Below are 12576 nucleotides of genomic sequence, written 5' to 3'. Positions count from 1 at the left end.
CCAATTAAATACAAAGATCCTAAATAAATATTAGAACTGCGATAAATCGAACCCGAATCGGGTGTGACAAAGTATGTTTATATGAAGATAAATCCGTATTTTGAGCTAATAAAATTGGTTAAAAAACATAATTAGTTCAATTTTGATGTAAAACTGATTAGCAATGGTAGATATGATCACCTATACTCAGTAGGGTAGAGCAAGGCCCAAAGTCCGCGAGTAAAAAGTTCCACCACTGATATCTCAAAAACAAGTAAAGTTAGGAACTTTTTAATAAAAATATTTGAAAGTAGTGAAAAAAAATGTTTAACCAGCTATCGCCTTACGACGTTGCTATCGGGAGATAAAAGACAATGTTTAAAAATCCATAACAAAAGTATTTACTTTCGTTATTAGTTTTTTGGGTTAGTATGTTATTTAATTATAAAGTATAAGTTATTTAATTTAAGTGAACCTTTACCCTGGCAAAGGTGCAAACAATAAAAAATAGTAAATAAAAAAGTAAATTAAGTAAAAAAAATCCTGTTTACGAAAATAAGTTAAATAAATCTCATTTTATTCCGCCTATGGATGAAGAAGAGCCAGGTTACAAAATTTTGAAAAACTGAAAAAATAACATTTTCAAAATGATGAATGGGAGTTTTACTGAACATAGTCAGATAGTGGTTTGTTTGATATGTTTAATTGGATTAAAATTTATTTTAAGTAACATTAATCCTAAAAATAAATTTATAATAGAAACCGTTTTTATAAAGTTACAAAATTAGAAAATCCATAACATACAAAATTGATCAAGAAAAATTAAAAAACATATATTTCATTGAAATTAGATATATTAGATCTGTGCAACATTTTGGTGAGGAGGTCCAGAAAAAAAGTTATTAGTTCCGTATCGAGATTTATAATGTTTCAAGTAAAAAATTAACAATTTTTTTTGAAAGTACGGATTAACCAACTTGAATGGGGTTTCAAAATTTTCAAAAAAAAAACAATCTGTTTAAAGTTCTTCCCAGCGCTCGCAAAATCAACAATTTATTTTTTGTTCAAAACTTGATACATATTCTTTTCAAAGCTTGTTAAATCAAAAACAATTCCTTATATAACAAACTAGAAATTACTCTCAACTTTTATTCAAAGTTTCAAAAGTCTTAAAGTATCTATCTGATGTCTTACTTAGAATCTTAAAAACATTTGTTCAGAATCAATATAAAGCTCGTGCAGATTACAATTTTCTGCTCTTCGATCTGTAGTACAAAACTATAAAAATACGTACTTTTATTCCGAAGTAAAAATAGTAGAAACAACTACATCGCACGGATAGAGAACCGGATGCGCGCTGAAGTGCGTCCAAGCAAAAGGGAATCCCGACTCGACATAAATAAAAAACAATCTGACAACATTCGACAGCATTTGTTTTCCGCACTCTGATTTACCACGCATTGCGATCATGATGGACGTTTTATAATTTCATTGGAAACTATGGGCTCCGCAGGCAGGAGATGTGACCAAAACAATAAAGTGGTGCATGGCATCGTGCATTAAGGCAAATTGCTGGTACTTCCCATACTCAAATTAAAATTTTATTTTTTTTGATATTTGTAAAAAACATATTTTCGAGAATTGACATTTTTGAGAAAAATGTTGTTTTTTTATATTTTGAAATTTTTTCAAAACTTTGAACTTTTTGCACAACGCAATCGCGCTGCGTAGCAGTTTTACAGATAAAATACCGAAGCGCGTAAGAGTCGCGCCGCAGTCTAAAAGATAAACATTAGTATGGAACCACTAGAAATATAAACAAAATTTGTATTCATTATTAAAATCTAATTGTTATTCAATTTTCAAAACGGCTGCCTTTGCCAAAACCTTTGTATTTATTATTAATATCTAATAATCATTTTTGATCGCCAAATGGCATTCTTTTATTTTTCTATTGAATCTCCGAAATGCTGAACCCGCCTTCGTTTCTTCAATACAAATAAAATGTTTTTAAATCATTGAAATCGGACGCTCCGTTATTTCAAAAACTGAATTACCATTTTTTGGCATATTTTGCCGCGGCATACAATGTTATCTTTGTATTTGTATCTTTACATTGCATTGCATTGTTTGCATATTGCATCTGTAATTTCGTAAAATCCTTTTAAAATTAAAAATAAAACATTGGATCGGTTTGTCACTTGGCTGTCCCATTTTACCCTGCCTATGAAGCAAGAAGGACCATGTGACAAATTTTTCAAAATAGAAAAAAATAAATATATTTCTACAATTTTGAATTAGCTGGGAGTTTTACTAAACATAGTCAGAAAGTTGTTTGATATGTGGTATTTTTTGTAATGTAATTGATTTGGTTTTCACAATATAAATGCTCAAGGTCCAATTAGACTTAGTGCCCCGCCCTACTCTATATTTTTACTATATAATACTTAATCATAACAAACATTTATAACGCACTTGCTTAAAATCATAAAATATTGGGAAAATCAGATTCCTCCTAAAAGTCGAAGAAACAGATTTTTCACAGGCTTTCATACAAAATTGTCGAATAAGATGAATGAAATACATTAGTATGATATTATTCATAGAATAAAAGAAAAGCATATACCACACACATTATCTTTGAAGGAAAACCAATAGGAAAATATATACATCGTGATCAGTCTACACGTGTGCAAATTTCTCTTTTTTGCATTCGCTAAATTACAGCGAATGAACAAGGCAACGAAAATAATGACTTCTGGTTAAAACTTTGTTGGCCTGCAGCGAATAGAAAATAGATAATTGATTGAAGACAATTATATATTTATATATATAGCGTCATATAAAAAGGTTCTTGAAAAAAGGCGCACTTTATTCAAGTGGCACTAAATAGTATCGTCCACTAAAACTGGCAAGAAGATGTCGAACAACTTACGTAATATGCGATCATGAACTTTTTGCGAGAACTGCTAATAAAGTTTATGGCGATAAGACTCGCATTCAACGATATACGTACACGAACAAAAAAAACTCTAATTACAGTTAATGCAGTTTTTCAAATTAATTTAACTCGGAAGAGCTCATTGAAGTGATTACGTTGTTTCCTATGTAATATCCGACCCAAATCCCATTACTTTAATGAGGGATTCGAGGAATCACTCCCTGTTGAATTTTTAATAATAAAAAGATTACAAAATAAGTAAAATCTAACTTGGCAGATGCATGCTGTAGTTAATAAGACTGGAATAACGGAAGGTAATAAAAAAACGAAGAATTATTAAGTTATCATCAAAATTTAATACAAATAGTGGAGATAAATGATAAACATCAATGATAGAAAATATAATGTTTTAAAAGTAGAATTTTCCATAATCTTATCACTCATGGTTCCAAATTTGCCTCAATAGGTAGATAGTCTACTCATGTTAAATTGTTTTCTAATTGTGATAATTTTAACTTGAAAACATATTTTGATCTATGTTGCCAAGTAAAAATGGAAATCAGGATTGCATGATATCAATGAAATACATGCTTTGAATTCGGAACTTTATGGTCGCAAGGCTTCCCAAAACCTAATAGATAAAACAAAAAAATATTGTGAATTTTTTTTATAAATAAAGTAAAGATAAAACGTGAATTCCAGTGAAAAATGATCACGAACGATTTGCAGCGGAATCATACTTTTAACTTTTTATCTTTATTGCCTGCTTATTATAATTAAAAAAAAAAAATCTTTCATAAACTTTTATCCGAGAGAAAGTAGCTGGTTAAGTATTTAAAAAACTATTTAAGTCATATTAAAATTTATAATAATTCAAATTAAATAACTTAATACGTGCTATACGAATTCATCGAAGAGCAAGCAGTTTATAGTTGCATGAAGTCCATAATAATGGATAGATATATATAGATATTTTATCATTTTCGCAGCTAGAAATTGGACCAAAAATTGCATAAATGTAGCGTTAGTAGCATAAAAATGAAAGTAATCCTTTAACACAGTTTAATCAAGTTTAAATTTATAGAAGTATCATGCAATTAGTTTACCATATGCCAATAATGTACCAATTGCACCCACATTAATTATTTCCAAGGACAATTTTAATAAAATAGCAGTAATCTCTTAAAGTAATGAAGAAAGTAGAATATAAATATAATAGTAACAAACCAATTAATACTATCTACACAACGTCTGTTGATAATTGCTTGCGTGTGCACTTTTTCCTTTAAAGAGTCATGCAATTACATAATTATTGCTACTTGCACAAACGGATAACAAATATATGAAAAATTAATGAATGTTTAGTGAGCATTTCATTTCAATTTTTTATATCCGTTAATTGCTTTACCCACATTTTATTTTCTCTTTACGAGTATAATAAAAAACAATCATTTTTAAGTGAATATTTTATATACTTATTTACCTATGAAGCAACAAACAACATTTTTACCTTATTGTTTGTGTAACAATCGATCAGTATACTTATAATTGAAACAAAAAATTGAGTTTGATTGAATTAAATAGTTGTTATATTATTTTCTCATCGAGTTTGATTGAATTAAATAGTTGTTATATCACTTTCTTATATTTTTAAACAGCGATCAGAACTTTACTGGTCTTTGAGCTTTTGTGATGAAACTTCTTAAACTTATCCCTTTTTAGAACTTGACCTAACAGCTGTCATAATTATTAGAATTTCTCACATAATGGCAATATATTAATTTAATGCAACAATTATAGAGAAAAAGCAATTTTCACTAAACAAAAAATATGTTTTTTTTAAATAAAAACGGATATCACTATTGCTGATATCACGCTGACCGAAGTGGGAATCCAATCTGAAACCTTGTGGATCCAAGGTTAAAGCTCCATAATCAGATTATATTATTTAAGATAATTTATTAAAAAATTAATTGTCTTATTTCTTTTGAATGTTCTCGAACATAAATGCATATAAATAAATATTTAACCCTCCGTCGGTCGGATATTTTTTCACCTTCAAACGGTCGGAAAGGTCTGGCTAGACCTTTGGTGTCTTATATATTAACGATTATTAGTAGTAAATATTTATAGTTTTGATTTTTTCTTTTTCTTACCGTCTTTTGCATGTGTTGAGCTTGTTCATAATAAAAATATTACATATTATACTATATAAAAAAATCAAAAAATATAAAAAAATCGTTACTTTTTTTTGTTAATTTTTCTGTTTTATATCAATGAAAAACAATATTTATTCTTTTTCGGCGCCTTTGAAATGAATGTGAAATTCAAATGAAAACGAGATGAGGTGCGTCGCCTTTGAAATGAGCTGTAAAACTCAAAGTGGAAATATAATTTCACTACAGCTTTGCCAAAAAAAAATTTTGAACGCAGTACGGGTAGAAATTTTTTTGATAATGTGTGCATTACTCATCCGATTTTCAGTGTTTGCGATTACCAATAAGTTTGGTAGGTTTTCAAGGATCTCTCGTCATGAAAATACTAACATTCATGTTACAACACATAGCAAAGAATATATACAACCATAGATAAACAAGTATACAACGCAGTTTGAATAGAAAATACCATGTAAAAAGACAAAATACTGGTTTACATAAATTAAAAAGCGTATATTTCATACAAAATGTATGGGTGGTCTGGACAGACCTTTCCGACCGTTCTAAGTATAAAAAAGTTAATATCCTTATAATTATCCTTCTGTACATTTTTTCGTCCTGATTTTTTCAATGATCGACAGCTAATGAAAATTTAGGAAAAGTCAAGAAATTTCAAGTCGATAGGATTACTAAAAGTTTTTTTTTTAATTGAAGTCGAAAAAAGTCTGGCCAGACCACGCCGACCGACGGAGGGTTAAATCTTCTCCTTCTCGCATATAAAATTTTAACAATATTGAAATACGCTCCAATTTTATTTATATGTATAGATTGATATAGAGACCACGTACATGTAACGAAATCTTAATTCCCCAAGAAAGTATCTTTCATAAATCAGTATCAATTTTCTACGTAAGGCTCACAATTTCTAATCTGATTTAATATCAGGAATCTAATTCGTCACGAATGTCATTCCAAAGAGAAATAAGATCAGACAACTGATGTATACTTAGGACACATTAAATAATTCTTATGATACAAATGCCATTGGTACATAATAAAATATCTAACCAAATCATTATGTGTACATTTAACGAGATGATGAAAACGACTTTGAGACCCGATCCGATAACGATAATAAGAGCCCCAGCGAAGAGGGAATCGTGCCAGTCATTTGGAGTGACAAGGTTCGCAAAACCTGAGATTGAAAATAAATTATTCATCGCGAAGGGGTAGATGCCGCTGGGGAAGGAAAGATACGTAGGGCACGTGGGGTACTTCTACAATGATTATTTTTCCATTTAGAATTTTATGAAAAAAACTGAATAATTCAAATTTAATAAAGCCAAAAAATTAATAAAAAAAGAGAGGACCAAGAGACATGAATATGGTTTATATTATAATATACAACGGTCCTGCAGAGCGCTTTTATTCACTGATAAATTAGTAATCACAGATAATATTATATGAAAATATCAGTATTTTCATATTATCTGTGATAATAAGAAAAATATTATTTTAACTAGTAGTACATGGAATCGTGCCTTAATGCAAATTGTTGAAACTTCCCGTACTGTAATTTAAAAATTTTAAAGATTTTTTTTTAATTTTTTAGAGACGAAATATAGTAGCGCGTAAGCGCCGCGTTGTAGTGTATCGCAGACAATAAGTACTTAATATTAAAATCTCTACAATGCATCAGATAATTCAATGAGCATATGTCTATGATCATTTTTCACCGCCAAACTGCACTTTTTTTAATCTTTTTTTTATTGGAACTGCCTTTCCAAAAATTTAATCGATTTTTCAGTCCACTAATACAAGAGGAATGTTTTTTTTAATTATTCAAATCGAACCCTCCATTCTCTCGAAAGCTGAATTGCCATTTTTGACACTTTTTGCCTATATCTACAAAACGGCTGAACATATCACTGACAATACGTCCCATCACTAGGAATCAAATGTTTTTTGAAACATTCAAATGGGTTGATCTATGCTCTCAAAATCGTTGTCAAATATTTGTATCCGCACATACATGCATACATACTACTCACAAATAAACATACATGCATACATCATTTTTTTCTAACAAGTAAGGTATGCCGAAAGGTTCAAAAGACTTCGAAATGTAAAGATACCCAAAAATTTCCATGTTTGATTTTTTTTCAGACTACGAAAAGTTAAAATATTATTATTAAAATAAATTACTTCGAATTCATTGTATGTTATGGTGCTAAATTGCACACGATACAGAATGGTGAATTTTATACATTTTGGCTAAATAATCATAATCAATATAGAAATAATAATGGCATATACAAGCATAAATTATCATTTAATTATTGAAATTTTAAATACATTTTCTATAAATAATATGCAAATATATTTTATTTATAATAAAAAATATTTAAATACTTTTCTTAATTCCGCAGATAGACATTATGTATTTAACTTTTTAATATATTGGATAACATATTCATTTTCTGAAGATAAAAATTTATATTTAAAATTACTTATTGTTAGTACATAAATGATTTATTGAAATTACAACCTTGTTAAATAAAAGATACATCAGTGAGAACTAGTAAACTGTAATATCTCCATGTTCTTTTACAGAAATCTCCATTCTTTCTTAAAAATTTTTGAGTTTTCATATCACTTGAAATATGGTAAAATACGATTTAATAATTCCAAAAATGACAAACGTACGGATGTACAAAATCAACATAATTAAAACACATGCAATTCATTACTCATCATTTCTTTATCATTATATAAATGATTAATTAAAATATATTAAAATATTTTTCACGCATTCGAATAATTAATCCCACAAGTTTAGCGATAAATGCAAATGCAATGTAAACTGCATATTTGCATACTCATATTTGCATTTTCAATAGTAGAACCACTACAATATTTAGCTGTTTATTTGCAAATGGTATAATTTAAGGGAGTTGTTCTTTTTTCGTTACAAAAAATGCAAGGTATTTGTTTTTGTTTTTTCTCGAAATGTATTTATCATAGCGACATGCGGTTTTTTTTAAACAAAAATTACAAAATCATAGAATATTACGTGATTTTCTTCTTTTCTTTTTGCGCCGTCATTTTTTAACCAGGGGGCGCCAAAGTCGGTCTTGCAAAATCGATCTCTTTTGCGGTGCCACAGATAAATCCGTTGCGCATCGCCCGAAACAAAAAAAAAAGAAATTACGTTGAAGAAGAAGTTTGTTTCCAGTCCCCCTACCAAAATAAAAGAAAAAAAGCAAGAAGGAAAAAAATGGCAGCTATTTAAAAAAAAGTGTCAAAAAAGGCCTTTTTTTGGGACGAGAAGCTTCGCAAAATTTTTTTGCGTAATGTTATCAAGTTGTTTGAGGTAGGGGGACTCGGTATTGCCGTGGTGAACAAATTTAAAAAAAATTCAAGTCGATCCGACTTGTAGTTTTTGTTTAATTTGTGGCACCGCATTGAAAAAAGTCAATTTGAGAAAAACGTATTTAAAGTTCTTAATATAATGTACTGAACACACCATTTAATTTAATGTACTAAATACACCATGGTGTTCAAAGATGCTGACACATTAAAAAGGTCATGTGCATGAGGTATTATAATGAAAAAGAGGAATCTGGCATACAATAGCTCGCGGAGCGATAAAAAAAACGGTTTCAGAGGATCATACATATAGAGATATATATATCTATAACTTCGTCAAAAAAATAGATATTGAGATGATTTTTTTTTTGAAATGATTCCAATGTTTTTATCTTTCATAATATCAAAAAATCTCAAAACCGAAACAAAAAAAAATAAAAAAAGAACAACCCCCTTAATGTGGTTTCGTTATATAAATCGCTGAAATGTGAAAATAATACATATTATCTTCTGCATAAATAAGCAAATCGAAGGAGAATCAAAATTATAGACTTGATCTATTTTCTTTTTAGACGTTCATTGTGTTATATTGTTAAAATTAGCAACACATATACGAGAGAGACATGTTTTTAATAGACAACGCTAATTGTGTTCATGAAACTTGTTTAAAAGGATTTGACACAAAAAATCAAGTGCTCAAATTTAATATATAATAATAATTTATATATTTAATTAAATGACTTTCAATTCTGCGATTAATCCACAACATATGAAGAAGATGAAGAATACTCGCTTGATTTATTTACTTAAAATAACTTGAAAATCTTTAACAAAGTTTATGAAATCTTTCAATAATTATTTTACATTAACAAATAAATATGTATTAAAAATCATATTGTTAAAAAATTCTTCATGCTGCGCAATGAAAAAACACCATATCATATTTAAAATGAGAAAGAGATGTGAATTCCGATATTAAGTATCCTCAAGACAAAGATACTATTATTTGTGAAAAATAATATATTATTAATCTTTCGCAGAACTTTATGCGAAAAATAATATAATGAATGCCTTAAAAATAATATAATGAATTACATTGAAACATATAGCATATCAAAATTTAATATAACATCTAATGCGTTATGATAATGAAAATTGCTGCTCTGATTGTATTAAATAATTTAAATGATAATAATCCTAAAAGATACTTAAATTCTCAGAAAATACGATTTGCTAATTTTATGTTTTCTCGACGTTTCAATCCTCCTGAATTGTTTGAGATCAAATTGGAAGAAGAATGTGTGTGTATATGAGCCGATTTTTCACCTTGCATTCAAATTTTATCAAAAACGGCTAAACCGATTTCAAAATTCTGCAAAAAATTTAATCATTTGCAACAGTTTCTGCATATTATGATGCTTTATAGCAACTTATAAACTACTCGTAAATTAGTACGTACAGTAAAAGTCTTTTAGTCCGGCACCCGACAGTTCGAAGAGCCCGATAGTCCGATTTTTTTTCGATAATTTCGTTTTTTTTTTCAAAATTCGGGAGATTTCGGGATAGTTTGGACTCATGCGAAAGAACTCACTATTCAGTAATAGTTGTCTCCATGGTAAATTTGATTGTGCCTTGGTTCATTAACGAAGTATGTTCTACGAAATACGTAACCCCTACATTTTACAAAGGATTGGATTCGATTGTTGTGTTAATCGTACAATGAGCTTTGTCGTTTGTATTTCCTATTGATTTGGTAGTTTAATTATTAACTTAATTATTTTCATAATTATCGACCGATAGTACAGAATTTTCGATAGTCCAACTTCGATAATTTACACATGTAAAAATGGCATTACGCCTAGCTCCAAGTACAAATTTCTCCAAGTATAAGGGCAGTTGTTGTATATAATTTGAATCTATAATACATATTTGAATTTATAATAAATATATTAATATAATATCTGTTTATATAGCCTATATGTTTTTATTTATTTTCATATACACGTACTCAGGTGTGTTGCAATAATTATATTGTAATCTCAATTCGTGATTATGTCGAGTATTTACAAATAACTAAACTAAACATATGATTCAAGTTTATGACGGTATACTAAAAATGTATAAATAGTAAGCCATGCTAGGTAAATTCAAGAGATTTAAATGAATTATCGATGTTTCTCATTATTTAAAATAATAAAAACGTTAGCTATTTATAACGGGTAGTACTGCCTGCCCTAGGAATAATGATGGTGTGTGAGATTTTCCATTGCCATTTCGCACCGCAGTGTCCCAAATCGACTATTTTCAATTAGAAACATAATATTGATCTATATATTTAAGTAAAATTGGACATCGTTACTGCACAATGTCAAATTGCCCAAAGTGGAGTTCTAAAGCAAATATTTAACTTCCCGTAGGGTAAGTTATAGTAATCGCAAAAAAATCGAAAATGAAAATTTTTATATATCTTTACGTTTCAGAGGTTTCTGAACATTTTGGCATACCTTAGAAAAAATGGATGTATGTGTGTGTGTGTGTATGTGTGTGTGTGTGTGTATGTACGTATGTATGTACGTGTGTGTATGTATGTGCGGATACAAATTTTCGTCGACGATTTCGGGAACACGGATCAACCGATTTGAATAATTCAAAAAACATTCGATTCGTATTAATAAGGAGACGTGCTGATTAGTTTTTGGCGAAGGCAGGTCTAGCCGTTCCGAAGATACGGGGCAAAAAGTGCCGAAAACGGTAACTCAGTTTTTGAGAGAACGGAGCGTCCGATTTGAATAATTCAAAAAACATTTCACTTGTATTGACAAGATTAAGAATCGATAAAATTTTCATGAAGGTAGCTCTAGCGGTTTCGCATATATGGAGGAAAAAGTAAAAAAATGAGCCATTTGGCGGTCAAAAATGATCATTAGACATATGCACATCAAATTATCAGATATTTTATAGAGATTTTAACAATAAGTATACATTTTGTTAACATTCCTATGGGTTCCGTACCAATGCTTATGCGTTAGACAGCGACGCGGCGCTTACGCGCTTTATATTTTGTCCCTATGCAGTTAAAGCAGTACGATTGCTTTGAAAAGAAAGTTCAGATCTTCCACAATATGTCAAAATAAAAAAAAAATTTTTTTCAAAAAAAAAAACAAAAAAAAAATTTAAAAAAAATTTTTTTTAAAAAAAATTTTTTTCAAAAAAAAGTAATTTTTTGTCCAATTTATAGTTTCTTAAACATCTTATTTTTTCGAAGTAATTTTTTTTTAAAAATGTCAATCGTTTTTAAAAAAATAATAATTTTTGGTACGGGAAGTTCCAGCAATTTGCCTTAAGGCACGATGCCTTAATTGCCTTAAGACAGAATTCCACTTACAGCTAGTTTATCTAGTAATATTGGTAACGATATTTAGTCCAACGGTGTAAGAATAATTGTGAGTATTTTTCGATATTGCACCACCACTGCATTTATACAATTGAAACGGATATCATAGAAGCAAACAAAGTATAATCAGTACAAAAAAAAAATTGAAACTTACAGTCACATCAAACTCTTTGCAGCGTAAATTGTCGGCAAACCTGCAACAAAGAAAAGATAAGATTAACAAAAATTGTATGTAAAAAAGTGTTTTGACAAGCATGGAAACAGTTCGTAATAATCTCTTACAATTACAAATGATATGATATAATATATTCTGGAAAAAGATATCATTCAAATAATAATAGCATATTTAGGTTATAATCATTGTCTAGCAGTTTAGAATTTTTGAACAGCTTTGAACAATCAGTATTTGTTATAAGTAGTTGTGATTAATTTTACTAATTAATAAGATATTTCAAATTATTTATATATTTATTGCATTTATTTCGTCATAGTTGTTTTCAGGTATAACTCAAAATATATCTTTTGAACAAAGTAATAACTTTGTTCTCTACAAATATGTAGAGCAAACATTTTCAACGAAACAATTACAACTGTTTCTTAACGCGTAGTAGCAAACTATATAATAGACTTGACAACTAACAAGTTGTAAGTAATTTTGTAATATTTTAAATTAGGTTTCAAATTAATTTTATAAAATAGTTTTTCCTTTGAACAAAATTTAATAACTTCCATGTGCA

General features: G+C 28.9%; 1 protein-coding gene across 2 annotated transcripts in view; it reads right to left on the bottom strand.

Moving 5' to 3' along the window:
• LOC113378001 (beta-arrestin-1) overlaps nt 1-12576 on the bottom strand; it is a gene marked incomplete at its 3' end in the record, with an annotated part of 290018 nt that overhangs the window by 176353 nt on the left and 101089 nt on the right. For both annotated transcript variants that reach the window (XM_026618488.1, XM_026618489.1), the window contains 1 exon segment: nt 11994-12033.

This window comes from Ctenocephalides felis, unplaced genomic scaffold (assembly GCF_003426905.1).
Source record: "Ctenocephalides felis isolate EL2017-DRISC unplaced genomic scaffold, ASM342690v1 CF-g0.4_SCAFFOLD_01886, whole genome shotgun sequence".
NCBI lineage: Eukaryota > Metazoa > Arthropoda > Insecta > Siphonaptera > Pulicidae > Ctenocephalides > Ctenocephalides felis.
The sequence above is the reverse complement of the archived record's forward strand: the minus strand, read 5'-3'. Positions and strand labels throughout refer to the sequence as shown.